The sequence below is a fragment of the Rhinolophus hipposideros genome, assembly GCF_964194185.1.
Source record: "Rhinolophus hipposideros genome assembly, chromosome: 6".
NCBI classification, from domain to species: domain Eukaryota; kingdom Metazoa; phylum Chordata; class Mammalia; order Chiroptera; family Rhinolophidae; genus Rhinolophus; species Rhinolophus hipposideros.
The window spans coordinates 93134297-93160909 of record NC_138052.1 but is presented as its reverse complement, the minus strand read 5'-3'; the positions used below and the strand labels follow the sequence as shown (position 1 = coordinate 93160909).

The window sequence follows — 26613 nt, the reverse complement described above, 5'->3', positions numbered from 1 at the left end:
ATTTGGGTTTCCAGTTTTTGGTGGTTATGAATAAAGCTGACATATGAGGTGTTACATTTAGGTCTCTGACCCATTTTGAGATAATTGTATGTGATGCAATGTATGGGTAGTTTTTCTCATTTTTGGCATATGGATATCCAATTGTTCCAGAAATATCTGTTGACAAGACTGTCTGTCTCCACCTAATTATCTTGTCAACTTTGTTAAAAATCACTTGACCACATACAGGCGGACCTATTTCTAGACTCTAGTCTATTCCATTGACTTTATATACCTACTCTTTGCCAATTTCACACTCTCTGGATTACTGTAGTTTTAGAGTAAGTCTTCAAATCAGGCTGTGTGAGTCCTTTACATTTGTTCCCTCTGCCTCCACCTGCCCAAATTGTTTTGGCCATTCTAGATCCTTTGCAACTTGCTTTTTAGAACAGCATGGAAGGGGAAGTGGGGACATGCAGTTCTCCCAAGCATATGTCGAGATGTCAGGAATTCCAAAAGTCAGGATAGCATTTCACATCTAGGTAGAAACTAGGGTTCTTAACCTGTAATCCATGGATGGTTTCGAGAGTACAGGGATGTCCTGAGATGCTGATTTTTTATATGTATATGTTCTGGGGAATGGCTCACAAGTTTCATGAGTTTCTAGAGGGAGTCCTCCACCAATGAAAGAACCCCTGGGACTGGAGGAAGATGAAGCTGGTGGAGTACATCTGGGCAGGGATTAAGGCACGTACCAATAACTGGCCTGGGACCATGAAATGACTCCCAGATAGGGGTGCCAGAGAAAATACAAGATGCTCAGTTAAGTTTGAATTGCAGACAGACAGTGAATTTTGCTTTCTATGTGTCCCATATATTGTGCATTGTTTTTCTGAATTTCACATTTAACTGGGAGTTCTGGATTTTTAATTTGCTAAATCTGGAAACCTTACCCAAAGGCCTAACGAATCCCTGCTTCGATTCCCAGCTTGTCCTGAAGGTTTCGTCAGTGGCATTTCAAATTCTTGCCAAATAATTACATAAGGGAAATTTTATTAACTTGTGTTAAAAGTATTAATTTGGCTTATAGTTTCACACCTTCATGGTCCTTCTAAGAGCAACTGTCAAACTGTGTTAGGGCAACACAAAACTGAAAATGTGGTGAAAAAGACCCATTGGCAAACTTGCCTTGCCCTCTGTGCACCGTCTGCTAATCTCGTGCCTCCACAGTCGTCATTGTTTTCATTTTGGTGTGTAGCTCTACATTTTCCTCTCTATACATGTAAACATATACGAAGCATATATAAATACTCATATCTACGCAACTGTTTTATACAAAACAAAATCATTCTATACATACTGTTCTGCAACTTTTGGCTTAATCTGTTTTGAATATCTTACCATGTCTTAAAACAGAAAGCAAATCTTTTGATGGCTGACTAATATTTCGTTGTGTGAATATTTATGTATTCAGCCCTTACTGAAGCACATTGTTTCTATTTTTCCATTATAAATAATATTGCAACGAACACACACGTATAACATATATACACAATGACATATATATGTGTGTATATATGTATGTCAAAAGTTACATATATTAAACATTCTAATACATTTTGCTGAATTTCCATTCAAAAAGGCTAACATTTTTGCATATTTACTAACAGCGTAAGAGAATGCTTGTTCACCCATATTTTTGTCAATACTGGTATTCCAGATTTTAATTTATTTTTGTGTGTTAACTGATAGCTGAAACATGGTGTCTCCGGGGTTCTCTTCACAATTTTGAAATTATGAAGGAGGGAGAATATTTCCTTTGAATTGTCTGTTCTTTTGCCAAATTTTCTTTTGGGTTGCTCATTTTTTAAAATCAATTTGCAGTAGCCCTTTGTTAATGAAGGAAATTAGCCCTTTGTCCTTTTTTGTTGTAAATATTTTCCCCCATATATATTTTTTTGACCCTGTTTATGCTCATTGGTTTGCCCTTTAGAAGCTTATCATTTTTTATTGTTGTGTAGCCAAACTCATCAATGGGGTGGTTGATAAATTTTAATTAAAGCTATAATGTTTGATACCAATATTATACTGTACAGTATTTTGAGAATTACCTGATTTGAGCCAGGAGTTTGCTTTTGAAGAATTCTGTTTTGGCCAAGATTTATGTTGATAGCTGATCCTAATTTCTTTTTAGAATGTACAATTAAATATAGCCCCAGTTTTTGCCTAATTTAAGAAGCGTTGGCATAGATTTTCTATATCATGTTTAAATGCTTGTAATTTATTTTGACTTTTCCTGAGGCTGGAACACTGCAACCATTTTATTAAGATTCTTCATTTATTTCTGGAAAAGAATTGCTTAGCACATGTTCCCTTTAATAATTGGCATGAGTTCCTTAGTATTTCATTAAAATCACCAAGTTAATTTTAATGGCATTATTGGATAACAGAGTATTTCTTAAAAGTTCTTTATGGTTAACAGTCTGATTTCAAAAAGTGTTCTTCATCCAGGCTTGGGCAGAAAAAGGCTCATCTAATATTCAGCAAAATGCAAATTTCCCTTATGCTTTTATCTCCATAGTGTATTTTTAGCTCTTTTCCCCTTGAGAAAAACCTCATTTCTCTTGACCAGAGATCTTTCTGGTCCTCTATCTTCATTTTCACTCTTTAAAATTGGCCACTGATTTTTTTTTTTGGGTTATGCAGACGGACTTCTTTTATTTATGTAGAAAAGCCTCATGATGGGAGAAATAATGAGACAGAGAAATAAGAACTAATATTAATATTTCTATGAGACCTGAAATAAACTCTCAGCTGGAAAGAAGTAAATGTAATATTTTTCGTTTTTTCTTTTACAAAGGGAGGTTAAGAGGGGGGTGATGAGGATTTGGGGGCTATACTGCCTGAAAGGGATGTCACTCTTTCTTTCCTAAGGAAAGAAATTGTGATTATATGTTTAGCCTTTTAATAGTGTTAAAAAATGATATTCCAATTGATGCTGACATCTTGTTAGAAGTTCCAGTTGAATTTTCTGTGACGTTTCTATTACTTCCTGCACCTTCAGTCGGTACTGTAGTTGTTCGTATGCTTAGAAGAGTTTTTTCAAGCAGGCCTGGGAGACTGAAAGTCATTGGCGTGGAGGGACGGGTGGTAAGCAGAGGTTCATGCTGAGCCCTTGACCTCACGATTCAATTTTTTATGAGTTCCTCTGGGCCACAAACTATCCAGAGTTGCCAGAACTGCCTGCTCTCTGAAAATAGCTTGTTTTCTTTGGGGGGTGCGGGTGGGGGGAAGGGTCTGTGCATTAGGGTCCACAATGAGCCTATAAAACACCCATCCCTACTCCTTTCTACACTATGCTGTCCAAATCCCAGACCCTGAGGATATTAACCAGGTTCAGGTTGTTGGAATCTAGTAGCCCGGTGTTGGTTGCTAAGCAACAAGTGAACTCTAGGCTCATCATCCAGTGTAGGGGGTCTCACCCGTCAGCCCACTCACATTTCTGATTTATGCTGAGCTCATTAAAAACTAGCCTTATAAGTGCTCTACGTAAACCCACACGAGCTAGTTCCTTAACAAACAAGTCGACTCAGATGGTATTGCAACCCTCCGTGATTATTGGAGAGTCTCCATTTCTCCTTGTGATGGATCGAATGTGCCAGTTGGATGCCAGGGCCTAGGAGAAGAGCACTGCACAGGGTTATCTGAAGGTCATCCAACCAGATGCCACTTGTGATCTGGATGGCCTTGCATAATTTACAGAAGATGAAAATGACGACCACAAAGGTGAAGTAACTTGATCAGAGTCACACAGTAAGTGGGGGAGCTGAGCTATAAACCCAAACAATCTGTGCTCTACACCACCGTGCTGTAGTTTTTCTCTATTTTGCTTTGGTGCTAGCCACAGTCTCTCTTAACTAGCTCATGTTAGTGACCCATTTGTGTCTATGTAGTCTGTATACATAGGTGTGTGTGTGTGTGTGTGTGTGTGTGTGTGTACGTGTACCAGGAGACTTGCAGGATCACCACTCCCTAAATCCCAGTCGTTTTGTGAGATTGAGCAGAGGGCAAGCCTTTCAGACTGAGCAGGTATGCTTGAGTTCTTTGGAGATCTGTCCCTGGGACTCCCACTACAGCACTAATCTTTAATACACTCCATGTTTTGAGCCCAGGACAAATTGATACTAGGAATTAGTGCAAAAGTAAATTGGTTCAATGCATGGTGCTGAGAAAACTGAACATCCTAGTGCAAAAAAATGAAGTTGGGCCTTTACTGTTCACCATGCAGAAAAATTAACTCAAAATGAATGAAAGACATAAATGTAAGAGCTGAAACTATAAAATTCTTAGATGAAAACATCCAGGGAAAACTTCTGATATTGGCTATGAGGACGGATATGACACCAAAAACACAGGCAACAAAAGAAGAAATAGATTAAGTTGAACTTCAGCAAAATGAAAAACGTTTGTGTATCAAAGGAGTGAAAAGACAACCCATGGAATGGGAGAAATATTTGCAAATTATATATCTGATAAGAGATTGATATCCGGAATATATAAAGAACTCCTAAAACTCCATGACACGAAAATGAACAACCCAATCCAAAAATGGGCAAAGGACTTGAATAGACATTTCTCTACACAAGATACATAAAATTATGATTCTCAGCATCACTAGTCATTAGGGAAGTGCAAACCCAAACAGTAGTGAGATACCACTAGGATGAGTGTTACCAAGAAACCCCAACAAAATCGCGAGTGTTTGTGAGGATGTGGAGAAATTAGAATCTTTATGCATTGCTGGTGGGAATGTAAAATGGTATAACTGCTGTGAAAGGTGATATGGAGATTCCTCCATATATTTAATGTAGAATCATTATATGGTCTAGCAATTCCACTTCTGAGCATGTGCCCCAAAAGAAATGAAAGCAAGGAACTCAAACAGGTATTGGCACACTCATGTTCATAGCAACATTATTCACAATAGCCAAAAGGTAGAAACAACTGAAGTGTCCATTGGTGGATGAATAAATGAACAAAATATGGTCTATCCATACAATGGAATATTATTCCACCTTAAAAAGGAAGAAAATTCTGACACATGTTGTAGCCTAGTACCCCAAAGGGTAACCCCAAATGAGGGAGATTTATCAGGCTACCCGTCTTTGGCAGGCTTTGAATTCCAATTTTTGTCCCCCCCAACTCACTGAAGCTGTCGTCATCTCTTCTCAATTTCTCAGCACTTTAGCAATCTCTTCTGGAAAATTCAGATACCCCTGGAGGGAAATCCCTTCCCAAATACTGGGTTTTCTTTTTATTTTAGATCTGTCTCTGTAATTTTTCACAGCCTTGCTAGCCATCCCTTACCCTCCCCACTCCCAGTGACTTCAGAGCACTTTAAATAGCATTTGCCTAATTTTCAGTTGTCCTTAGCAGGCTTGTTGGTCTGTATAACCAGGTCCAACTTAGAGGAAATGAAAGTCTAAAACTGATGTTAAAAAGCAAGTCATGAAACTTTACTGACATAAAATCTAGTGTAATCCATTCTTTCTTAATAAATGGCATCAATAAGAAAAAACTTGGCTATATTATGAGGTTTCAGAATGTGATAAAATTGAAGTCAGTAATAAAACAGTAATTCCAAGCTGTACGGACAGCACACACACCAACACACATACGTGAGAAGAATATAATCCTATTACTTTACTTATTTTTCTGTAACACTTGTCACCTTCTACCTACTTTATGATTTACTCTTTTATTGCATTCATTGTTTCTAGTCTGTCTTCCACCTGCTAGAATATAAGCTCCATGAGGGTAGGAATGTTTTTTTCCCCCCACAGGTATAATCCAAATCCTTGGAACAGTGCGTTAATAACTTCATACCGTATTTCCCTGAAAATAAGACCTAACTGGAAAATAAGCCCTACCATGATTTTTCAGGATGCTCATAATATAAGCCATACTCCAAAAATAAGCCCCAGTTAAGATCATCAGCCAGACGGACACATTTAGTACATCCGTTGCAATACACGATGGACGTATTGAATTACATAATTAAACAATAATATATAATTAAATATAAAGAAATAATATTATTGACATTAGTACTTAAAATAAATAATATAAATTATAATTATTTGTAAACACCCAAGCAGGCGCCGTTGGGCAAGAGGTAAACACCTATGTAAACAGATGAACTCGAGACTTACTGACAAATGACCAATTGGAGTATAGACACACTGCATGAATAATGTGCCCACTTGATAATGAACAGACATGGTTGTGTCTAATATGAATCTTCATAATTCAATACGTCATGTATTGTAACAGACATACTTAATGGACTCGTGTGAAAAAAAAACAACATTGTCTGAATTTTGGTGCCTGCAATTTTTCTTTGCTTTTGTGTGGACCATTATTCTTAACTGTCATCATTTTTGTTGCCACTCCTGTCTCATAAGTCTTCAATTAACACCTGATTTAATGGTAGATTTAAAGGGAATAATATTTTGACCCCCAGACAAGATGAGTGCAAAAAGAAAGAGCTATTCCATCGAGTACAAGAAAGGAATCGTAGGAGGACTTCTGGGGCAAGAATCCTACAGCTTTCTGCAAAGAGAAGTCGGATCCCCAAATGGTCCAAAAAAGGCGAGCAGAGTACGATAACCTCAGTCAACAGGTGGATGAGGAAAATGCTAAGAAGCGCACGTGTGGATCAGGTCAGCAACCATTATTTCCTGAGCTGGAAGACATCATCTGTGAATGGCTGTCCAAAGCTGCTTAGGTTGCAGAAGAGCAAAGGTCCTGCCATTCCTCGTGGCTCGGAAGTAGATGTCTGCAAGACATATTTTGCTATATAGGCAAAAGGGGAAAAAACACCTTGTTTCCCTCCATTAGTAGTTCTCAATCCTGGCAACATCTTAGGTGAGCCTTAAACATGCAGATTCCTGGACTGACTCCAGGCATATTACAGCAGATTCTCTGGGGGTGGAGTTGGGGCAGCATTAACACAGGGCCCCCAGGTGATTCTAATGGGCTACTAGGGCCCAGGATGGCTGGCCCAGGTTATTTGTGTAGGTCACACAACACGTTTTTGTGTTATTTCTTTCCCTTCCATGAGACATAAGACTCCCTTCCCACTTCTGGAATATTACCTTTCCTCTGCTTTCTTGGTTGACATCTTGGTTTAGTTTCTTCCACTAATTTTGGTCTGCCCCAAGAAAAAGTAAGCCTTAGCTGAGCAGTGTGGCATGTAATGGTCAAATTCAAATGGGTCATTCTGTTACCGTCTGGTCCTTATGCTTATCCAGTCTGTGGGATTCCATGTTACTTATCCAGTCCCTTCACTCATTGGATACAGGGATCTGAATCCTGGTTTTGTGGCCTTGAGCAAGTTACTTAACATCTCTGAACCCCATTTTCCTCATCTCTAATTAGACCTAATAAAGCGTCTCTTCTGGTTCATGGCAGGGCAGATGCTGACCATCTGAAAGGCTGTGACCAGTCGTTTGCCATCTTTCCTTCTCTGTAGGAAAGAATTTCCCCATTAAAAACAAAATTTCCCTGTGCATTTTGCCCTAAAGCCAGTACGAAATGAATTCCAATGTTTGTAGAATCATCTGATATATTTTCTACAAGTCATCTAAGGATATGCTTTTCCTGGTTCCTTCAGTTTGGGCCCCTCTAAAAGCAACTAGAAAATAAGTGTATTTTTACTTATTTTGCTCTGCAGGGGTTACTGGAATAGTTTAGTGAGGATGACTTTTGTTTTTGTCTCTGTCACCTTCGTGCTGAATTTAGATGAGAATCATTATAGTGGAAGGTCAGCTGTCTTCAGAGTAAATCCTGAGTGTGTGAGTTGTGGTTCATTATTCCCATTGATGAGCACAGTTCTGGCCTCTAATTGGTGAATTAAGATATGTCATAAGGCCAGTGTTATAGTATTAGGTTGGTGCAAAAGTAATTGTGGTTTTTGCAATTTTTAACCTTTTAAACCGCAGTTACTTTTGCATGATCTCAAGACTCAAGACTGGATTCCTTGCTTTACTGTGTTCCAAATTTTGGTTTTTGTTGCTAGAGAGAAAGCAAGATACTATAGTATTTCTTATGTTACCTGAATCAGATCAGTTGGGTTTTGACTGGTAATTCCCTCTGTGCGTTATTTTCTATAGAACTTGACAAATGATTAATAAACATGACATATTCTTGTCTTGCATATGTTTCTTTGGGGAAATTTCTGAAGTTAGTTGGCTGTATGGTTGACTACTTAGTTGATATCTGAGCATGGAGAAGAAACTTTAACATGGGGGCTGATCATTTGAAAGATTTACTTGTAAACATTCTGAGACTACAATGACCCACTGATGGGAAATAATTATAGCCTTCAAATGTAATTACTCAGATTACACTTGTCAAAGCTTGTTGTCTTTCGGAACTGCATTTCAATAGAAGAACAAAGTTTTTTTTTTTTTTTTAAAGCTGTATTGAGATATAATTGATATGCAATACAATTCACCCATTTAAGGTGTATAATTCAATGGATTTTAGTATAGGCACAGAACAACCATCATCAGAGTCAACTATAGAACGTTTTCACCTCAGTAAGAAACTGAGAAACTTTTGCACCCCGCTAGCCCCCCACTCCAGCCCTAAGCAACCACTAATCTACTTTCTCTCTCTATAGTTTTCCTTATTGTAGACTTTCATATGAATGGAATCACATAATATGTAGTCTTTTGTGACTAGCTTTTTTCAGTTACCTTAATGTTTTCAAGATTCATCCATGCCCCACCTTGTATCAGTACTTCATTTTAAAAAAGATTTTTGTTAAAATACAGCTAACATACAACATTATATTAGTTTCTGTGTACATCATAGTTATTCAACATTTATAGACCTAAAGAAGCAATCACCATGGTAAGTCCAGCAACCATCTGACACTGTACCACGTTATCACAATATTATTGGCTATATTCCCCATTCTGTACATTACATCTCCATGACTTATTTGTTTTATACCTGGAAATTTGGACCTCTTATTCCCCTTCCCTCTTTTTAAATTTATCAATTACAGTTGACATTCAGTATTAGTTTATATTAATTTTGGGTGTACAGCATAGTAGTTAGACATTTATATAATTTAAGAAGTGATCTCCCTGATTAGTCTAGTATCCACCTGGCACTACACATAGTTATTACCGTATTATTGACTATATTCCCTATGCTGTACTTTACATCCCCATGACTATTTTGTAACTACCAATTTGTACTTCTTAATACTGTCATTTTTAAAAATCTGTCCACCAAACCCCTCCTATCTATCACCCTAATAAATCTAGTACCCATCTGACACCATAGATAACTATTCCAATATTATTGACTATTCCTAATGCCATACCCAACATCCCCATGATAATTGTGTAACAGCCAGTTTGTACTTCTTAATCCCTTCCCCTTTTCACTCACCCTCAACTCCCTCCCATCTGGCAACTATCAGTATGTTCTCTGTATCTAATCTATCAGTTTCGGTTTTGTTTGTTTATTTTGTTCTTTTGATTCCACATATAAGTGAAATCACATTGCATCTGTCTTTCTCTGTCTTACACTCCACTCAGCACAATACCCTCCAGGTCCGTCTATGCCTCCACAAACGGCAAGAACCCATTTCCTTCCCTGGCCGAGCAATATTCCACTATATATACAGAGGGTGCCAAACAAATGTATACACAGTTTAAGAAAGGAAAAAACTATTAAAATGGTAATACTCACTATATACCGGTAACAAAAGATGAATACAAGTCACGTTTGACTTCTGCAATTACAAGAGGTGCTCAAAGTGGTTACCATCAGCGTCCAGACATTTCTAATTATGGCGAACTACTGCTTGAGCAACGCTGACTAAAATGTCCACTTGTATATCTATTTTTGGCAGCCCCGGAATGTAACACCCCCTTTTTATCCATTCTTCCATTGACAGACACCAGGCTGCCTCCACATCTTGGCCATTGTAAACAAGGCTGCAATGAATATATCGATGCACATGTCTCCTCGAAGAAGCATTTCATTTTCTTCAGATAAATACCCTGAAGCGGGATTACTGGGTCCTTCATTGTCTCTTGTTGTAGCCTTTGTTTTAAAATTTATTTTGTCTGGTATAAGTATTGCTACTCCAGATTTTTTCATTTTGTTTTGTTTCCATTTTCATGAAATATCTTTTTCTATCCCTTTTCTTTCTGTCTGTATGTGTCTTTCACTCTGAAGTGATACTTGTAGGTAGCATATGTAAGGGTTTTCTTTTCTTATCCATTCAGCCACACTGTGTCTTTTGAATGGAGCATTTAATCCATTTACATTGAAAGTAATTGTTCATAGATATATAGCTATTGCCATTTTATTATTCATAATTTGATTTTTTTTTTGGTCTTAAAGAAGTCCCTCTAGCATTCCTTGTAATTTTGGTTTGGTGGTGAGTAACTGCTTTAGCTTTTTCTTGTCTGGGAAGCATTTTTTTTTTTAAATACAGAATATGTTTATTAATTTATTTTCCCATAAAGATAATATACTTTGTATTTAGAGAAAGAAAAACATTAGTTGTTGGGACTTGCTTTTGGAGAATGATCAGTAAGCTCCTATTGATGGTTGGATACTGATATCAGGGACCATTGCCTCTTGCACACATTAATATTTGTACTTCCAGCTCCTTTAACAGCAATTCAGCCTTTTTAGCTTCAATTTGTTCTTTCATAATTCTGTTCAGGACTATCATAGAAAGTTTGGGCAATCCATCTTGATATAGGATACTTGAAATGTTTCCAGTGTTCTGGGGTATAGCCTTCTGGAATTTTTGCTAATTCAGCTTCACTAATGAATATATCTTCACCAAAGTCAGGCCAATTGCTACTGGAACCCCAGTCAACAAAATGTATAATTTCATTAAACTCAAAAACCACTTGTCATAGAATCCAGATTTGGTGATAAGCAGTCTTTTCCCATGGTCTCCACTGTGTTGCCCAGGAGTGATTGTCTTTGGAAAGCCTCGCATGAGGAAGCCCCTGAATACAAGTTCAGTGCCAAGGCAGAAGCCAGACAGAGTGGCCACCATATTGACTGACACCCACTGCAGTAAACTCATGGATGCCATGGCTACTACAGCAATAGGAAGAGCCTGGAGGAGTAATGGGAGCCGAGAGAGCCAATTTACCAATGAGAGCCAAGGTGGAAGGTGGCCATGTTGAGTGAGGGCTTGGGAAGCTCTTATCTGTCCTTCAATTCTAAATGATAGATTTGCTGGGTAGAGTAGTCTTGCTTGTAGGTCCTAACTTTTCATCATGTTGAACATTTTGTGCCAATCGCTTCTGGCCTGCAAAGTTTCTGTTGAGATATCAGCTGACAATCTTAAGGGAGCTCTCTTAAAAGTTACTAGTTGCCTTTCTCTTGCTGTTTTTAGGATTCTCTCTTTGTCTTTAACCTTCGCCATTTTAATAATAATGTGTCTTGCTGTGGGCCTCTTTGGGTGCATCTTGTTTGCACTTCCTGGACTTGTATATCTGTTTCCTTTGCTAGGTTAGGAAAGTTTTCAGTCACTAGTTCTTCAAATAGATACTCCCTTGCTTTCTCTCTTCTCCTTCTGGTGCCTCTGTGATGTGAATATTGTTATGCTTGATTTTTGTCCCAGAGGTCTCTTAAACTATCCTCACTTTTTTGGGGATTCTTTTCTTCTTTTGTTGTTCTGATTGGATGTATTATATTATCTTATCTTCCAAATTGCTGATTCGGTCCTCTGCTTCATCTAGCGTGCTGGTGATTCTTTCTAGTGCATTCTTCATTTCAGTTATTCTTCACTTCTGAGTGGTTCTTTTTTATGGTTTTTATGTCTTTTTCAATGCTGGCTATCTCTTTGTTGAAGTTCTCTAAGTTCCTTCAGTATCCTTATAACCATTGTTTTGAATTCTGTATCTGGTAGGTTGCCTGCCTCTTTTTCATTTAGTTCTTATTTCTGGAACTTTCTCCTGTTATTTCATTTGGGGGTGTATTTCTTTGTTTTCTCATTTTGGCTGCCTCTCTGTTTGTTTCTATGTATTAGGTAGATTTGTTATGTCTCCCAGTCTTGGTCTTATATAGTATGTACCCTGTGGAAACTTGGCACAGTCTCCCTGGTTACCTGTTCCAGATGCTCTAGGAGTGTCCCTTGTGTGGGTTTTGTGTGCCCTCCTGTTATAGTTGAACCTTGGTTGCTATTGGCATGTCAGTGGGTAGGATTGACCCTGAGGCTGATTGGCTGTGGGGTTTGGCCACGTCCACAGCTTACAGGCTGCTGTATGGGGATTTTGCCCCACTGAATGGGATTCATGCCAGTGGGCTTTGGTACCTGTTGAGACCGTCCTTTGGGTGTGCCACTTGTGGAGCTAATTGGGTGGTGCTCTGCTGTGGTCTAAAACCAACCTCCAAGTATGTTGGTTCTGGGACCTCTTGCAATGGGCTCCAGTGCAGGCCCACGTCACCTACTGCATGAAGACTGGCTGGAGACTATCTGGTAAGAGCTACAAAGTGATCCGTGGTTGTTCACTGCTTGTGTTAACCCTTAGGTGCATGTGAACTGAGGTCATCTGCCACCAGTACCAGGCCTGGGGTAGCTCCACAAAAAGCCAGGACAACCCAAGGCCTGCTGACACCTGCCAGCTCTCTTAAGTTTCAGCCCCTGAAAAAGCCTCATGTGGTATACAAGTTGGGTGAGGCAGGGTCTCAGGGAGTCACTAGAGTGGAAAGAATTGTGGTCACCAGGTAATGTAGACTCTGGTTTGGTGCCAGTACTGAGCCTAGAGCTACTTAGCAAAAGTCTCAGAGTACACTGAGGCCAGCTGCACCTGCCTGGGTCCTGTGGACTCCGATAGTTTTTCAAGAAAGAGTGCAAAGCAATGCAAGCAGGGTTGGCTGCTGTTGGAGAAAGTGCCTCAGGTGTTCGGCATGCTGGGTGGGGCAGGGTCCCAATGAGTCAGTAGGGTGTAGCTGTGGAGCTCACCAGGCTAATCAGATTCAGGTTTGGCCTGTGAGGGAGGGCTCAACACAGGAAAGATGGCACCTGCCTGCTGGCTGCATGGGAGGAGGACCCCACATAGGGAAAATGGTGACTGTCCTCCAGTCCTTGCACACACACTTTAGTATGCACCCTGTATGCCTCTGACACCCCCCGAGTTACTGTGTCTCTGCTGCTGAGTGCTTGTGAGTAAGAGAGTCTATGCGTGATCTGTTTAAGATGACATTTGGGTTTCCTGCAGCCTTTGGTCCCACCCAAATGGTTGGAATCCCCACTGTTTTTTAGAGCCAGATGTTGTAGGGTTTCCTCTTCCTGGCACCAGTACTCTGGGCTGGGGAGGCTGGTGTGGGGCTGGGGTCTCTCATTCCTTTGGGGGGAACCTTCATGGCCGAGATAGCCTTCCCTGTTCTCAACCATCACACTGAGGTTTGGGGCCAGCCTGTTTTGTGTCTCCACCCTCCTACCAGTCTCGACATGGCTTCTTCTTTATATCCTTAGTTATAAAATTTCTGTTCAGCCAGACTTCAGATGTTTCTCCACGTTGAACTATAATTTAGTTGTAATTTTAATGTGTTCAGGGAAGGAAGCAGACATAGTGTTTATCTACTCTGCCATCTTGGATCTCCTCTCCAGAAGAACAAACTTTTATGACTTGATACCAGGGTGATATGCTAGAAAGAGTTCTAGAGGGGAAGTCAGGGGGCCAGACTCGGTCATTAGCTTGCAGCAGAACCTTGGGTAAGTCACCTAATCTTTTTGGTACTTAGTGACATCATCTCAATGATGAAAAGTTGGCTTTCAGGTTCTCTGGGGTCCCTTTTAAAACTGATCATTTCAGTGGTAGGAGGGCTTAAATTTGTTCTATGGAGCGAGAAGGCCTCTGGTGGTGTCTGCCCCTCTTCATTCCCTTGGCACCCCTATTAAAGGGAGTATGCATGTATGAGTGTATGCTTTTAGAATGCAGGAGGTGCCAAGGGATTTTCACACTAGTAGGTGGTGGTATTTCCTCTTCATCCAATTTGAATTCAGTGGATCCAACATATTTTTTTTCTGGCTTTCTACTCTGCCAGGTTACCTCTCCAGTGCTTTCTAGTATGTTGATCCAAATACTGTCATCTTTCTTCTTTTCTGTCAGTACACTCTAAGGCTAAGATAAATTGTGTGAAGAGACACATTTTTAAATGGTTTTAAACCTTGCATATGTTTAAATGGGTTTTATTAGGAGAAATATGCCTGAACTTTTGCATCGTTAGAAAATCATGGTTCTGCTAAAGCCACCAGCTCAGTGGCTTTGGTAGAAGCAAGGTAGGAATAAACTAACTCTCTACATGGTGGAATAAGACACCTTTAACCCAGGGCGAAGGAGGGAAGGGGGCAAGCAGGGAAGAAGAGCAGGACTATATGTACCACAGGCTAAAAGTGTATATGTTCCACTTAGATTCTTGAATCTATTTTAAATATGTGCTCAAATGACACTCACTTTCTAATATCTCCTAGGAACCAGTCTTGTAGATTAAATTCTCTCGTGTGTTATTAAAGGTCATAGTCCTAGAAACATGATATTTCATTAAGGATTCGCCCTGCTGCCTGGAAGGTCAAGGTCCGAAAGAGAGTCAAGTCTACCATCTAGTGGCATCTGCCACAAACTACAGACATAGGATCCCTGGGAGCCAAAGGTCATTCTTGCAGGATGTGTCGGGCTGCTGTAACAACCCACATTTTGCTGCATCTCAGTTTTCAAGGCTGAGATGCTGGAGAAACTCTTCTTAATAAATTTCCGTAATTAAATGGGAGGACAGTTGTCTGTTCAATGTTGCTGAGGCTACAAAAAATACAAAGTTGCATGATGCCATGAGTCTATCTGGTGATTGCTTCCGAGAAGTCCTGGGTGGGTGGGATTAAGTGCCAGTGTAGACATCCATAGTTATTTGAGATAAGTTTGGGTTTCAAGGTGACTTGGCATGACTGTGCCTTTGTGGACAGGATCAGACTTTTCCAGGAAGTCCATTTGGTGTGTCATGACTTGGGAGGTACTGTCAGCATGCAGATTGTACTATTCTGGTGAAATTATTAAGGAAAACTATTGTTTAAGCAAGTTGGCTGAGAGATGAAAGGTTCCCACACAATGTGTTAGCTGATGTGAGGTTATTGTGGCAGAGGGTTGGCATAGATTCTACATTACAACTAAAACTTGCTGAACTCTTGCTGGCCAATTTTATTTACCAGCCTGATTAAGGGCACACAGAGAAAGAAATGATGACAGTTAAGGCAAACTTGACTGAGAATCCATCTGGAGATTTACAAATATATTGTGAAATGACGCTGTTAGCCTTACGACTAAATTTCACAGCTACTGATATTACAATATTATGACAGATTAAAATAATTTCAAATTGCATTAAAATGTACTCCTTAAGGTGCATTGGGCACTTAAAGCAACACTGGATGTAAAAATTGTGTTATTTTTCTGGAAAGCAGTTAGACAATAGGGAGCAAGAACCTTAACATTTTTGACTCTTTTATACCCCTTTTTGGAGTTTGTCCATAGCAAGTAGTTGGAAATTTGAACAAAATATTTTAAACAGAGATAGTTAATCATAACATTATTTACAATAGTCCCAAACTGGAAAACACCTAAATGTCAAATTAATAGGAGAATGAGAATGTCTAAATAATGGCATAGCTCTGTGATACTTTTAAAAAAATTAAGGCATAATTAACATAAAATATTGTATTAGTTTCAGGTGTACAGCACAATGGTTTGATATTTGTATACTGTGGAATGGCCAACACAATAAGTCTAGTTCTGATCGATTTTTACATAGCTTTTGTAAAAGACATTTTAAAAGGCAGCTTTATGCTCATGATGTTAAATGAAAAGAAAACAAAAACCAAAACTGTAAATTGAACCAGTGTTATAATGACAATTAGGTTAAAGCGCATAGAATAACGTTGGAAGGAAATATACTGTGTCCCTTGACAGAATGGCATTACAAACAATTGGACCCTATGCCTTTAAATTATTTAAAAATTTTGGCTTTATTTGCAGTGTGTTTGTACACATTTGATTGCGATTCAGAGGGAGTTGACAAGGTGTTGGAAGGTTGTTCCTTCCTAACACGTTGGTGTGACTGGGATTTCCACGATGAAAGTCACTTGTTTGGATTAAGGTAGCAGGGATGTCGAGAAGGTCCATATCCAGACTGTCCAGTGGCGATGTGGCAGTAAGCCAACCACCGCTGTTACTGCCCTAGCAGGGTTTGTTCTCTAGCTGAGTGGTGTCGGGAGGCAGGCTGAGTGGGGTCTGCAGCTGTGGGCAGGCAGCAGAAGGCAGGCTCGAGCAAGATTTCATGGTAGGTGGTTACAGTGGGGCCTGGGGGTCTGTGAACAAACACTGGCTGTGGGTGAGGGAGGGTCGGGATGAGGTGCCAGTGCACAGTGTCTCTGGGGTTTGCCTCTGTCAGTTTATTTGAATTTCTACCTGCTTCTGGCCTTCAGGCCAGGTCAAGCTGGCCCGGTTTTCTGTCTTCCATGGAGCATTCCAGAGGCCACTGTGCTGCCTGCCGCATCCCAGGACTCCAGTTCTCTGTACCCAGGAGGGGGTCCTTTCCTGCCTCAGACCCTTTGTACGTGCAGGTCTCCCAGAAAACTCCTTTTTCCGTGTCTCTGCCCGTGGCTGGCTTCCCTGCATCCTTTGATATTCATTAACTTTCACCTCCTGAAAGAGTCCTCCTCTGACCACCTCATACTGGTCTTAGCCTCCTGCTTGCTTCCTTCCCAGTTCCTGTCTTGCCTTAAATTACATGTTGTTTCCTGTCTGTCCACACCCCAGAGAGCCCATGGGCATGGTCGCCGTGGCTACTGTGTTCCCAGTTGTTCGCTCTGTTTCCGGTACAGCGCCTGGCACCTGGAGTTGCTCAGTGACCATTTGTTGAATAAAATAAGTCATGAATGAATGAATGAAGAACATGTAAACTGACTTTTACATTTATAATCACTGAACAGAATGGAAAAGTGTTCACTATGGAGTATGTTTTATTTGCTAGATTCTCTGTACAAACAGTTTATTAATTCCTTTTTGGTGATGGTAATAATGATGGTAATAATGATGATGGTAATAATGATGGTGACCATCAGCGTTTATCGGACAGGCATGGCTGAACAGGCACTGTCCTGTGTAGTTTACATGCCTTTTTTTGTTTAATTTTCCCCAAACAACATTCAGAGCATTTCTATGGAAGTAACAATGATACTCTGCCTTTGATATAGCTGTATTAAATACTGTTCTCATCATATTTTTGCTCAAATGTGTATCATTCATTTAGTGGTTGGCTCTAACTTCAAATTCAGGATATGATAGAAATAGAAATGACGGCTGATACTGTCAAGTATTCATTCGCACACTCTATTTAGACAGAATAGTTTTAATAATTCTAAAACTTTTAAATAGCTGTCGAATTGCAGTTGGCATTGTTTTGCCAATGGACCCTTTATCCTTCATTCTCTTCAGAGCTGTGGGTTGCTAAGCAACAGAAGACCAGAGTCCTCTAAACTTGTGTTATTATTATACAAGCACAGTCCCAGTGGATTGGAAAAAGTCAACAAAGATAAAAACGTGCCCCAGAATGATTATAATAATTCAGTGATTATCCAGATTGCATTCATGAGAATCACATTGATTCTAAACCATATGCTCTGTCTCTTTATTTTTACTAGGTCAGGAGAGCAGCTTTCATCTAAATCATCTTTAACTGTGGATTCTCATTATAATTCTTCAAAAAGTAAATTTTTAAAAATTAGTTTCAGTTGAAAAATAGCCCATGCTACTTTGATTTGTGATAAACTGTGGGCTGTAAGTGGGTCATATTCGTGAAGACCAGATTTGATAGGATTTTTTTTTTAAACTACAGATTGTGGCCCAGAAAAATGAGCTCAGGTGGCAGTACGCTTGGAGTTAGACAAGTCCCAGTGCAATTTTGTCACTCTCTGGGCATCTTTGGGCAGATTTCTTAGCTTCTCAGCCTCAGTTTTCTTGTCTGTAAAATGGAGCAACAATAGCATCTCCCTTGTAGAAGATGCTCCTGAAATAGATAAGATCAGAGAGGGAGGGTGTTGCCAGGTAATGTAAGCTTTGTATATTGTAGTTAGACTTTCCATTTTATCCAAAGGACACTGGGGAGCTTTTGGAGTGTTTCTAGTGATCCCTTTTACCCCCAACTCCCACTGATGAATGGGGGATCCTTTGGGTCCTGGAGCTCATTGACCTGGGGCTCATTTGGTTATCTAGTGTTGAGAAACAAATTACCCCAAAATGTAATAGTTTAAGCCAATAACCATTTTATTTATTTGCTCATGAATCTGTAATTCAGTCAGGGCTAAAGGGGCTCCACAGTATGCATCAGCTGAGATGCTGTGACTGGGCTGGAAGAGCCCCACTTCCAGGGTGGTGTGACTGGCATGAAAGGCATGGTGGGGCTGGCTTTCCGTTGGAAGCACCAGTCGAGGCTGTAGGCCTGGACCTCCATTTTCTTCCGCATGACTTCTCTGTGTGGCTAGATCGGACTTCTCAAATGGTCTCTGGGTACGTGGACATTTTGCATGGCAGCTGGCTTTCCCCAGAGCAGAAAAGCAGAAGCTTCCAGAGCTTCTTAAAGCGTAAGCCCAGAACTGGCACAATGTCACTTCCACCACATTCTGTAGGTCAGGGCAGGGCAGAGCTCCAGTCCAGATTCAAGAGGAGGGGTCTACACAAGGCCTTGAATATGGGAGGTGTGGTTCACTGAGTGCCCCCAAAGTAATAGTTTACCAGAACCTTCACATTACCAGAGTTCAACTTCCCAGTCTCTGGGCATTAAATATCACTTATTCCATCCCACCACATACATATGGTAGCAATTAAAAATCATACCTATGCATTGCAAAATCTTTCTGGGTGAGAACCACTGATAGTATATACAAAGGGCTGAGGATGGGCAGTGTGGTTGTAAAGGGTACTTAGCAGAGTGCCTGGCACAGGGTGAGTGCCCATACAAGCTGTGTCACCATCATCATATCACCATCATCATGACCATCATCACCATCACCATCATCACCATCACCATCATCACCATCACCATCATCACCATCACCATCATCACCATCGTCATCATCACCATCACCATCGTCACCATCATCACCGTCACCATCATCACCGTCACCATCATCATCATCACCATCATCACCATCATCATCACTGTCACCATCACCATCGTCACCATCACCATCATCACCATCACCATCATCACCATCACCATCGTCACCGTCACCATCATCATCGTCACCATCATCACCATCACCATCATCACCATCACCATCACCATCATCACCATCACTATCATCATCACCACCACCACCACCACCATCAAGAATATAGCTTTTCTGGACTGACCTGATAACTCATTTATTTTTCTTTCCTTTAGTTGCCTTTCCTGTCCTTATTTCTTTAGGAAAATGTACTTTGATTTCTAAACAACTGACTTAACAAAATTTTAAACACAGTCAAATTGCAAATTGAGGAAAAGGTAGACTTCTTTAGCTTGCATTTTCTTTGGCATTCATAATTTATGGGTTTTATAATTTCTTGGTGAATGCTGGATAACATTTAATGATATAAGGTCTAATAAGTGGAGAGACAGAAAAATGTTGAGGTTAAGAATACCACTCTGGAATTCAGACTTCAGAATTGCTTCCAGTGGCACGAGCTTCAGTTTCCTCATCCATAAAATGGGGGGTCACAATATACACCCGGTAGGATGTTAAATAAATTATGCGTAAAAATCACTAACTGGACCACTTTGCACATAGTAGGTATTCAGGTGATGAAGCCATTGTGATCAGTCTAGATTTTGGTTTTGTATCTGTTCACCTATGATGAATCAAATTTCATGGTATAACATCTTACAATTAAGATGTTAAATAATTATCTACCTCATCAAATAAATTTATTTCCCTGGTGTGCCTGGAAATTATTGTTCACCTTTGCAGTTTTGTGGTCCAGTCTTATGGAAAGCAATAACATTCACTGCCACTCTCCCATCCTGGTTGATAACCAGGGTCTTGACTTTTCATTGGGGTTGATGTTTATTATTATCACCATCTGGACCCTTCATTTTCTTCAATATCTTGCTTTGAGATGAAAGTGACAGGTATAATTTTTAAAATGCCACTTGCTTAGCTGATTATATCAGTAAGAAGTATTAAGAAAGAAGATAGTAGACTCTTTTCTTTTTAAAATTTTATTGGGGAAGGGGAACAGGACTTTATTGGGGAACAGTGTGTACTTCCAGGACTTTTTCCCAAGTCAAGTTGTTGTCCTTTCAATGTTAGTTGTGGAGGGTGCCATTCAGCTTCAAGTTGTTGTCCTTTCAGTCTTAGTTGTGGAGGGCGCAGCGCAGCTCCAGGTCCAGTTGCCATTGCTAGTTGTAGGGGGCGCAGCCCACTATCCTTTGTGGGAGTCCAACTGTCAACCTTGTGGTTGAGAGGATGCGCTCCAACCAACTCAGCCATCTGGGAGGCAGCTCAGGTCAAGGTGCCGGGCCGGCCCAAGAATAGTAGAGTCTTAATGAGTATTTTAATAATCTCAGTGAAATATTTGACTACAGTAAGAAAACTAAAGTTGCCTTTAGTTATAGTAATTACAATATATTGAGTTTTACGCCAAAATTCTTAGGAGCGGAATAATTCTAACCAAGTTTTAATTTAAAAATTCTTTGTATAAGTTTTCGTAGGAAATTTCAGTCTGTAGTCTGCTGAATTTTATATGGGGTTTGGCGGAGAGTGTGGGATACACTTGTAAACTAGTCTTGAAATATGTTCTCACCTGTTCAAATGTCATTATGATTCTAAATGCAGTGTAGCCTTCAACTGTGACCTTTAGATTTGAAATTGTTGGAACTCTCTCTTCCCTTCTCATGTGCCATCTCCCCACCCCTTATCTTGCTTACATTTTGAGTGATTTCTGTTCCCCTTTAATATAGTTTTCTCTGGAATATGTGCATAGCGTCTGGCACTCTCTCGTGCCTGTTTCTAATTTCTTGAGATGACATTTACTAAACTAAAAAAAATATAAATGTATTAGATGACGCACGATTTTTAGTGTTGGTGTAATATTCCATATTCTATTTAATGAACTACCCTGAATTTGAATGAGGATTTGGGTTAAGGATCCACCAATTTTGAAAGAATAGTGTTTCCTAGACAAACCTTGTTAAATCTTTCTCATTCCCCTCAGATGGTGTTGCATGTTTCCCCAGGACACAAGAACTGAGCTGGGTAACTGTAGTAAAGGATGTCGAATTTACTTTAAAAAATGACTGAAAACGTTGGTGATGGTTTTGGTTTTACTAGGAAGGAATTTAGTATTTAAGGGAAACTATAAATCACATGTTCTACAGCATACCTGATTTTGTGAGTTTGGATGCTTTCTTCTAGGTGGGGGCCAAACTCCGTTTTCTAGCACATAACGACTTAAGGGAGTAACGGCAGGATTGATAAAGAGGGACCTTGATCTATCATTTTACCCCTTACAGTGGCTAGCTGGGAGTGGCTGGTGGGTCATCTCTGGTTCTTATTAGTTACCAAGTGCATCAGTCTCTTATTATACTTGGGATGTTTGGGATCTATGACTTAGTGTTAGAACGTGGGGGTGGTCTGTTGTCTCTCAAGTGGTCTATCTTTGTCCAGGTCATTTTCCTCTTACAGTTTTATCGGTGGTTTTCCGCAGCTGGCTTGCACTAGTCTGTGAGAGCTGATGGTTAATTTTCAGGAATTTTGCAAGTCACTTGATGTCATGTGGTAACTTGAAATCCGCCATGGTGAAAGTAAGAGTGTTTGTACCATAGAAATTAGCAGAGGCTACAAACCAGAGCTCCTTCCATTCCAGAGAACTGGCTGTTAAACTTCTGCCAGCACACTTCTACATCTACCTCTCCCTTGCGGACAGTCTCACATTGTGGCTTAGCGTTTTCTTCACGTCCTTGATGACTGCTTGATTTCCCCACTCCCTGCTGGCCAAAGCTAGTCTGCTCCTCAAGGTGGTCTTCATTGCTGTATCCTTAGGTGCTAACAGGGTGTCCTAGTGCACAGCAGGGGTGAGATGGATATTCACTGGCTCAATATATGCATGTCTTTTGGAACTGTCCCCTGTTCTCTATACATTCTCCAGATCGGACATTTCTTGAAAGGGGAATTTATGGGACCACTACTTTCAAGAGAAATGATACTGCTGAGAAAGGTCAGTTGTATGAAAAGTCAATTCTTAGCTTTGTCAAACAGCTTAAAAATAAGTGAATCCTCTGATTCTTTAATTTTGCAGGCGCTAACCCATGGTTCTGATCAAAAGGGCAGGCAGAGCTGTCTTGATTGCCTTTGGTGGGAAGTTCCAGGCTCTAGGGTGTTGTCGTGTTGGCCATTCCAGTGTGGGGACCAGCCCATCAGACTCTGCACTGAGTGATACCCACACTTCTGAGGAAGGGCACAGAATTAGCAACTATGTGGGCATTTGGGGGTCATTGGTTCTTCTCTGGTTACGAATGACCAATTACCAGGTGAATCGGTCTGCACCAACAAGAGTGCCATCCATGGGCTCTTAAACCCAGGAGATGGCAAGTGGGGACCCCAAGAGACGCACCATGGGAGGGAAGCCTTCTTCACTGATGCAGCTTTACAGGTTCCTTACAGAGCCTTCTCTTTCTGAGAAGCCATCCACGACCCAGTGGCATGTGAATGCATCCAGACTCTATCTGCACCCCTTTCTCTAACATAGCTGGGACCGTATCTTGAGACAAATGAGTTTCGTAGTGTTATGACTCTTTGTGAACATTTGACTTCCTTTCATTTGTCTGATACTTTGAGTTGTAGAAGGTATCCATCCCCTTATTCGAGTATTTTAGGATTTGGTGAATGAATCCTGAATCATTACTTCATGTTTGTGTCACTTTGAATCAGATGCCTTCTGGTTCTTTGAAGTTGGGGGAGACCTCCTTTACAGCACTTTTTCAAATGAGTCAGATTGCTTTTACCGGATACGATTACATGCAGTTGCAGACCATAACCCTCAGAAGTGGAAGTGAATCACCCCCTTTTTTATGTGAGAGGGTGGAGGCATTTTGTGCTCCTGAAGAATGGCGGAATTGGCCTCAAGTTTATGTGAACGATGTTGGGACACATGGCCAACATACTTACTTGTACTGAAACTCAGTTTGGAGGGAATGATTAGGAGGGCAAGCAAACACAGAAAAGTCAAAAGTATTAGGTTGGTGCAAACGTAATTGCGGTTTTTGCAATTTTTAACCTTTTAAACCTCAGTTACTTTTGCACCGACCTAATAAATGTGAGGACTGAGTTGTAAGATGTTATCAGATACCAAATGGACCATTAGACATGTGGAAAGAGGCATCGTGGTTTCTGCTGAACTCAGCATTTCTGCTGAGGTGAACAAGTGGAGGATGAGGAGCTGTGGATGAAGTACCCGTTACCTCTTTTGAGACTACTTGTTTTAATGGTCAGACTTTGCTAGGCCTATGGCAAGTGATTGTAACTCTGTTTTCAATCTACAAAACTAGAGTAGGATAGGATAGTTGAGAGAGAGATGGTTCCCAACATAAAGTTTGCGCTAGTAAACTTGCACATCTATGTAGCTCTTTTATAATAATATTTTCATATTAAGTGTGTTTAAAAATATCATTTAGTACATTTTACAACTACTCATGCTCCTCCTTCTCCCCTTACATACCTTACTATTTAGAAAAAAGGTGAAGATTAGCTCTTGGACTATATAGAGAAATTGTGGCTTAAGGTGCCTTGGATCTTTAAATATTTAAAGATTTCTTTCTCTCTTTTCTCCTTTAATATTCTTGTTTGGGAATAAACTACAGGCAGGTTCTTTGTAGCTGGTGTGCAGACAAAGACATAACCCATTGTCTAAAGGACCTCTTTGAGGAGTGCGGGCAGGCGACTATACCAGAAGGGGGTGGTTCTCACATGTGGTGAATTTTTCTCATGCCATGCATAATCTGATGTCAGGCCCAAATCCTCAGAGGCTCTGTAAGGAACCTTCTGGAACCTGGAAAGCACCTTCACTTGAGAATGTGCAGTATCGTTTCTTGCTCTGTAGATCCATCTTGGAAGAGATGTAGATGCATTTCTGTATCATCTGCCATCAGACACGTTTTATGGCCTTGTAACTGTGATCGTTGGTATCTTTCTGTCACTTCCCCCTTGTGTTGTGACTTCCCCACCCAGTGATAACACAGAGCCCTTGTGTGGCGCTGTGCTGCCTGTAGGCACTGAATTATGTTGATGTCCTTTTCTTGCAAGGCTCTAAATCCCAGTGGGAATGGGGTCTGGTTTCGTGGGACGGAGGGGTCAACTCTATGTGAGATCGTGTAGGGAGCGGAGAGAGAATTTGACTCCTTGTGGTTGAAGAATGCTGGTCTGAGCGTTGCGACAAACACAGAGGCTGCATTTCAAAGACAAAATGAGATGGATAGGATGGTGAGTCTGGAGAGAAGATGATAACAATGACCTTCAAGAAGAAGATGAGGGTGAAGAAACCCCCGTGTCATGAGGCATGGAGGAACTGGATTAGGACAGAGCCACACCTCTGTATGTCACACTACATACCCAGTGGGCCAGCATGGATGTGTCACAGGAAATCATGCTCGAGAAAGGGGAAGTGAGACCCAGCCCTGTATACCCAGCCACCCGAGTCAAAGAGCAGGCTGTGAATTATTGTAAACATGGTATCCTGCACTGCGTCAGGGTTGAGGGCAACGTGTAATGTGTCCTTTCCATTGTACGCAGCTCTATGATCATGCATGAAATGGAGGGGCCACATTTCTGCCTGATAATTTCAAGTCCATCCTGGCAGTGACTGCCGCAAAAAAAAAAAAAAAAAGAAAGAAAAAAGAAAAAAGAAACAAGAGACACAACCACACCTGCTGCCCCCGCCCCAGGGAGCGTCATCTGCAGACTTCCCCCAGTTCCTCATAATCATGCACACGAATGACTTGGAAATCATTTGGAGCCATCGCAGGAGTTCTCCTTGGGGTCCACATGTCTGCAGGTGCTGTGCGAAAACAATTTTATTGTTCAGGGAGGAGGACTTTATTGAAGTGGCTACAAATAGGGACGGGATGGTGACCTAAAGTAACAATCCTTTACTGGAGCAAGCACGAGCCACTCAAAAATCAGAGCAGCATGAAAATGTAGGATTTAAAATATTAACATCAAGCCATTCAGCATATTTAACTACGTGACCTTTTTTTCATGCTTGTTTAAACTCATTAAACTATCAGCTCCCAAAGGTCAGATGTAATTTCAGAAGTATTTAATCCTCACAACAACCTATTGGAGCAGGTAAGTATACCCATTGAAGGAACTGTGGCTCAGAAAGGTGAGGAACTCGCTTGGGGTCTCACAGTAGGTGCCTGTTAGCATCGGGGCTCAAGCCTGGACCTTCTGAGTTCAGGTTCAGAGCCCTTCAGCATTCATAGTGTAGCCAACTCCTTTAAACCGAAAGGGCACTGGTGGTTGAGGCCGTGCCTGTGACGGTACCAGTGAGGGTGGGACATGGGGACTTCACAGCAGCAGCAGCAGCAGCATTACCGAAAGAGCCCTGCGATTCCTTCACTTAGAAAGTCTCCTAAGATGTCCCTGAAGTCCCAGGGGGGCAGCCCCGGCAGTCAGGCTGACCCCTCCTGGGAGGTGGAGCTCACAGCTCACCAACACTCTGGACCTTAGGAGCCCATTTACAGGCTGGGCACAGGCCCTGGGAACCGAGTCCGGCCATATTACCTGCACCCCACCGAGGCTATGGGAGAGTAAAGAGGAGAGGCAGCTGAAGCAGTGGCCAGAACTGCTGCCTGTTGGTCACTTCCTCTTGGAAGTCTGAGCTGAGATGGCACAGGTAAAACTGGAGGGCCATCGCTTTGGGGAGGTAACATTGTTAGCCCCGGAGATTAGCCTAGAGGGACAGCTGAACAATGAGAAGTCAGGCCAACCTGTGTCTGCCAGGGATCCACGTTTGTCCGTCCTTTGTGCGTTGTGTAACCCTCTACCTTTGGCTATCTTCTGGACGGCAATGAGGTGCAAACTTGACAGCTTGGGTAAGCTCCCTGTTCACCAGTTCTTTGAACTGAATCAAAGTGAGTGTAGGCCCAGGATCAGAGGTGACAGGGCCCGGCAATTTGTGGGTGTCGAGAGGGGCAGAGAGTGGGCTTGCTGAAAAGAAGACAGGAAATGGAGCTGAGTCCTCTTCAGCTCATACTGACGACAGCTGCCACACTTCAGAAATTACCCCTCTGACTGGTCCTCTGAAACCAGCGTGGCTCCTTCAATAAGCTCTTTGACTTGTCCACATGGGAGGAAGCTATCTTTGGTGGCTCATGTCGTGTAGCATGGCATATTCCTGACTCTTCAGTGTACTTTCAAAATGGGGATTATTAGCAGGTACCCCTGGTTCTTCCTCCCCTTCAACATGAACGCGCACACACCGTTCCAGCCTCTGTGTCAGCCCCTTCCAGATACGCTGCCTGTGTTTTGAACAGGGTAACAGGATC

The 26613-nt window shown here is 41.2% G+C and overlaps 1 protein-coding gene and 1 pseudogene across 2 annotated transcripts in view; one reads left to right on the top strand and one right to left on the bottom strand.

The window, feature by feature from the left end:
• Positions 1 to 26613, top strand: part of DNER (delta/notch like EGF repeat containing) — a 274119-nt gene that overhangs the window by 8126 nt on the left and 239380 nt on the right. The window lies entirely within an intron of this gene.
• Positions 10634 to 11122, bottom strand: LOC308498663 (NADH dehydrogenase [ubiquinone] 1 beta subcomplex subunit 5, mitochondrial-like; annotated as a pseudogene). Its single transcript has one exon. The product of its transcript is annotated as an NADH dehydrogenase [ubiquinone] 1 beta subcomplex subunit 5, mitochondrial-like (transcript).